Genomic DNA, 6025 nt, shown 5'->3' with positions numbered 1-6025 from the left:
CACTGTAAATGAGAGTAACTTCTTGGACGGAACTGAAGAGTGTCTTTAATACAGATTCGTGGACGGGTGTGAACTTTAAACATTTCACTGCTTATAATATTGAGAAGCAAAATTATTAGAGTGAGTATGTGAGTTATAAGTTTATGCCGCTTTTAGCAAATGAATATTTCAGCAAATTCACGATTGGGGACACCATAAGTGGGTTTCACACACTGTACCCATGAGAGGAATTGGCGTGACGAGCGAACGCTTTAATCACAAGGCTACCCCGCCACCCTAAAATATTACCATTCTCAGAGAGAACTGGTCAGTGTCATCAACGCTTAGACAAATGTTTCACACTCATCGAAACACATTACTCAATCGTAGAACTTACTGCTATTAATCGGAAAACTTATTATAATTGTTGTTGCAACTTCAATGAATCATATCATATTGTCATCACCGGACAAATATCTGGTGCTCTCTGTCGAAGGAAAGAGCATCCATCACCGATAGCAATATTAAAAGTCAGGTGTGATTGTTACATTTCTCAGGTCTGCGGAATCTAATTAGTCAGAGATGTATCTCTACATATAGCTGTCAAACATCAAAGGTCACATGGCCATGGTTGTCAATGTCATGAAGATTGAGTTACTCAGTAATAGTCAGATATCCGAAAATATCGAACATACGTAAACATTAACGTCTCGCGGAAAGGATTAATGTATTGTTAATGCAATAATGGTTTAAGTGGCAAGTCATTGGTGTAAACAACGGATGGGACTTCCGCTTTACCTAGTGTACTTGGTGCTTAGGGCATAAAAGCGGAATTGTGACACTATGATTACCATACCTTTAGTTGGCATTGCGGGTAAACAACATGGCTGAAAGATGCCTTCAGGTGTTTGGTGCCAGGCGGTGATAAGGCGTCAGCAACGACGTCAACAAAGACGCCTTTTCCTGCTTCAACTGCCTGCCAGGACACTGTTGTCTCACGAGCCATGTTCAGGCATCTAAAGCTGTGATGTATTCAATAGTGACATAGAAAAGTGTCTTGGTAATGCGGATGAACAACCACTAAGTTCATATCTGTGTTGAACGTGATATTATAGAAACACAAGGTGTAACTGTATCTGTAGTAAACATGCAATTGTTTAATACAATGTGTTCGTGAAGTATTACTAAATATTACATCTGTAGTACACATGCAATTGTTTAACACATTGTTTTCGCGAAGTATCACTAAATATCATATTTGTAGTAAACACGCAATTGTTTGATACAATGTGTTCGTGAAGTATCACTAAATATTATACTGTAGTACACATGCAATTGTTTAATACAATGTGTTCGTGAAGTATCACTAAATATTATACTGTAGTACACATGCAATTGTTTAACACATTGTTTTCGTGAAGTATCACTAAATATCGTATTTGTAGTAATTTGTTAAACATGCAATTGTTTAATACAATATGTTCGTGAAGTATCACTAAATATTACATCTGTAGTAAACATGCAATTGTTTAATACATTGTGTTCGTGAAGTATTACTAAATATTATATCTGTAGTGCACATGCAATTGTTTAATACATTGTTTTCGCGAAGTATCACTAAATATCATATTTGTAGTAAACACGCAATTGTTTGATACAATGTGTTCGTGAAGTATCACTAAATATTATACTGTAGTACACATGCAATTGTTTAATACAATGTGTTCGTGAAGTATCACTAAATATTATACTGTAGTACACATGCAATTGTTTAACACATTGTTTTCGTGAAGTATCACTAAATATCGTATTTGTAGTAATTTGTTAAACATGCAATTGTTTAATACAATATGTTCGTGAAGTATCACTAAATATTACATCTGTAGTACACATGCAATTGTTTAATACATTGTGTTCGTGAAGTATTACTAAATATTATATCTGTAGTGCACATGCAATTGCTTAACACATTGTTTTCGCGAAGTATCACTAAATATCATATTTGTAGTAAACATGCAATTGTTTGATACAATGTGTTCGTGAAGTATCACTAAATATTATATCTGTAGTACACATACAATTGTTTAATACAATGTGTTCGTGAAGTATCACTAAATATCATATTTGTAGTAATTTGTTAAACATGCATTTGTTTAATACAATGTGTTCGTGAAGTATCACTAAATATTATATCTGTAGTACACATACAATTGTTTAATACAATGTGTTCGTGAAGTATCACTAAATATAATATTTGTAGTAATTTGTTAAACATGCAATTGTTTAGTACAGTGTGTCCGTGAAGTATCACTAAATATTATATCTGTAGTACACATACAATTGTTTAATACAATGTGTTCGTGAAGTATCACTAAATATCATATTTGTAGTAATTTGTTAAACATGCAATTGTTTAATACAGTGTGTCCGTGAAGTATCACTAAATATTATATCTGTAGTACACATGCAATTGTTTAATACATTGTGTTCGCGAAGTATCACTAAATATCATATTTGTTGTAAACATGCAATTGTCTAATACAATGTGTTCGTGAACTGTCATTAAATATTACATGTATAGTAAAGAACCAATGTATAAATGAAAATTGATATAACCAGATAACTCAATTCACTCTTAAATGTTGTGACGCTGCCACTGCAACCTAAGGATTGATCCGTCAGCAATATCATTGAAGGATTTACAATGAAAGGCACATCTGCGATTTACTGCAAAACATTACTAATCCTAAAATAATAGTACATAAACATATAAACAATGTAATACGAAAAGGCTTTGAAATGATGATTCCATATCGAAAACAGAAGCTTGTCTGTCGACTTGAAATCCCTCAGCTGATTTCAGATTTGTTTCAATTTGGAATCTCCATAACCAACCCAAACATTCACGTCTACATGAGGACAGGAGTGATTGAGTGCATGCTTGCGTGCATGCTTGCGTGCTTGCGTGCGTGCTTGCGTGCGTGCGTACGGATTTATGCAGCCCTCAGCAATGTTCCACCAAAATCCAAACACTTGAAGTGGGTTTCACACGAAAGAACCATTTGGGGAATCGAATCAGGGTCTTCGGCGTGATGAGCGAACGCTTTAACTGCTGGGCTACCCTATTGCCCATTTTTGAATATGAAAGGACAACATATATATTGGTATGAATGGCAATTTGTAGATGCCATTCTTGGATTCTAAATTGCTTGGTTATATAGGGACAGATGAAATAGGTTACAATGATTCAAAATTATTTTCAATCTTTTGACGTTGCACCATGAATCTGGCGCTAAGGTCTCTAAGATAAGATAGATAACCCTAAGAATTCCATTGTTACAAGGGGTGATGAGGTACCCTAGTGGTTAAAGCGTTCGCTCGTCGAGGCGCAGACCCTGGCTCTATTCCCCACACGGGCACAGTGTGTGAAGCCCGTTGCTGATGTTCCTCGCCGTGACAATATTCTACTTGGAATAATGCTAAAGGCGGAGTAAAACTAAACTCGCTCACCCACTCTCTCCACGGCTTCATAAATAAATAAATAAATAAATAAATAAATAAATAAATAAATAAATAAATAAATAAATAAATAAATAAATAAATAAATAAATAAATAAATAAATAAATAAAATTGTGTATTGAGCGCAAACACATAACAAATTGTATTTGTAAAGGTTTGTCATAAAGAAAAAGAAAACGACACATGAAAAGTTCACGTAGAAAAGGTTTTCCATGGGATGTGTCGGAACATCAACATCAACATGGACCAAAGTCATCATTTCATGACAGAATTTACGACGTAAACGTTAACAAAAAAATAAACAATGTCACGGATGATTGCCACTGACCGAAATATCACCACTAGGCGTTTGAAAGCAGAGCGTCCTGGTCTGTCTATGCAAGACACGTCAACGTCCACCACAGCACCGTATCTCTATTATGACATCGATATACGGGCTACAATTAGACCCAAGATGGTCCCAGAATTGGAAGATCAAGAGCGACCGCTCCTGCTCAGAGCCATTTCATCCGGGTGTTTCATCTACGTCACCGACTTGTTACGTCAACTGCATGGCAGGTCTTCCTGGTCTTCGAAGAATTTCTGACCAAACCAAAAACATTGGAGGAGTTGTTTCGCCTGTCCTGGCACGGCTATACCGACATCGACGTCCAGTGATGTAACAGGGCGCAGGCGTGGAACATGGGGAATTGGCGTTTGGTTCAGCAATGAATGGGGTTTGGGAATGCACGAGATGGGAAGCAGCGTGCCTATCGACATCGGCACCAATGTTTTGCTCCGAACTGCGTTCGACAGGTGGACAGATTAGGAAGCAATGTCCCACACGGGTAGTTCAGAGGTGGTACATCGATTTGCTACATCAACCAAATCCTGAGACCTCACCTCCCACCTACCTCCCACTTTTTAACCGCCAAAGGGAGCTGTTTTAGACGACACATGCCTGTCTCGCCAATGCAAGCGTCAATGTCCTTCTCTGTCCTTACTAATCGCCCGATCTGAACCCGATCGAGAATCTATGGGGCGGACTTCTTGAGTAATTCCCTTATATGTGGCCCGTGCGTTTCCAATTTTGATGGGTTTATATTGGGTATAACAAATGACAGGAATGTTGAAAGTAATATACCTGTCAGTAGGAACATAGGATATAATATTTAGTGATACTTTACGAACACATTGTATCAAACAATTGCATGTTTACTACAAATATGATATTTAGTGACACTTCGCGAAAACGCAAATTTTGCTAATTGTTCTTTGAGGCGGTGGGGTAGCGTAAGGGCTTGATTCCCCCACATAGATACAATGTGTAAAGTTCACGCCTGGTGTCCCCCGATATTGCTTGGAATATTAACAAGACGTAAAACCCTACACACTCACTAAATGTTCTCTTCAACTGTCCCACTAATAGTAACTCGGTTTAGTTACAGACTGTACTGATATTATTGCCATATCGTCGACTGTGGATTAACTCGTTGTTGACCCACTCACTCATAAAATGCGCTGCGATAAATACCTGTAGCCTGTTGACAGTATTCATTGCTCAGCTCCAGTTTATATCACTTTAAAGATCTTGAGGAGATGGACACAATTTAACGTTCACTTGTCAGTGTGTTCACGTCTTCATAATTTCCAAAATGTGGCTCTAAAAATGCATTTCTGCAGAATGCACATCCTGACATACCCACCTGCCCAGCAAGGGTATAGGAGAAAGGCCATGTGTCAACGTATATATTTTTCATCCACGTACATACAAAAGTCACTGTGCAAATGTTGGAGGACAGTGGAACAGGTCGATATATATGTGAATTAATAAGACGTGCTTTCATACACGTTTAGTAACATATACAGGTGTTTATATGCCTGTGGCATAAACACACAAGGTCATAAATTATTGTGTGACAGCGTCAGCCACGCACGAACTGTTATAATACATGTAAGCGCATTTATTCTAAAGGGTTATTTCATCTTGTTTAAAAAGATGACGTCACGGGTGACCATATATCGTGAATAATTACTTTCTTAACATCAAAACACATTTGAGATAACATTTGCCCGTCCACATTTTCAACAAGATACGATTTGTTTGCTTTTAAGCCCTACCATTCGTGGAACAGCCATAGTTTGAGCACAGTTCGCGATATTTCAGGGATGGCAGAATTAATGTCAGGCGCGTAGCAAGCCATTTTTGTGTAAGCTCTATATAGGTTGCAAAGCTCTATATTAGTTAGTATTGTGGACTTGCCCAACCTTTTAAGCTAAAATCATGTGTAGGCCCGGGCTTTGTTGTGCGGTGGTAGCTTGGGCCCTGAACGTAAAAGGTTTTATAAAAATAATATTCGAACATTTACAAAGAGAATATATAGCGAAATTTAAATCCCTGTGCCGAGTAATGAATCAGTTATCTCTCCTACATGAACGTATTCACTCTCACTCTACCCATTCCTACTTTATCAGTCTTACCTAGACAGCTCGGGAGTTTGATTAAAGAGCAACATGTTGCAGCACCAGATCATTTCATATACGATT

This window comes from Haliotis asinina, chromosome 7, assembly GCF_037392515.1.
Source record: "Haliotis asinina isolate JCU_RB_2024 chromosome 7, JCU_Hal_asi_v2, whole genome shotgun sequence".
NCBI classification, from domain to species: domain Eukaryota; kingdom Metazoa; phylum Mollusca; class Gastropoda; order Lepetellida; family Haliotidae; genus Haliotis; species Haliotis asinina.
Note: the sequence above shows the minus strand (reverse complement) of the source record.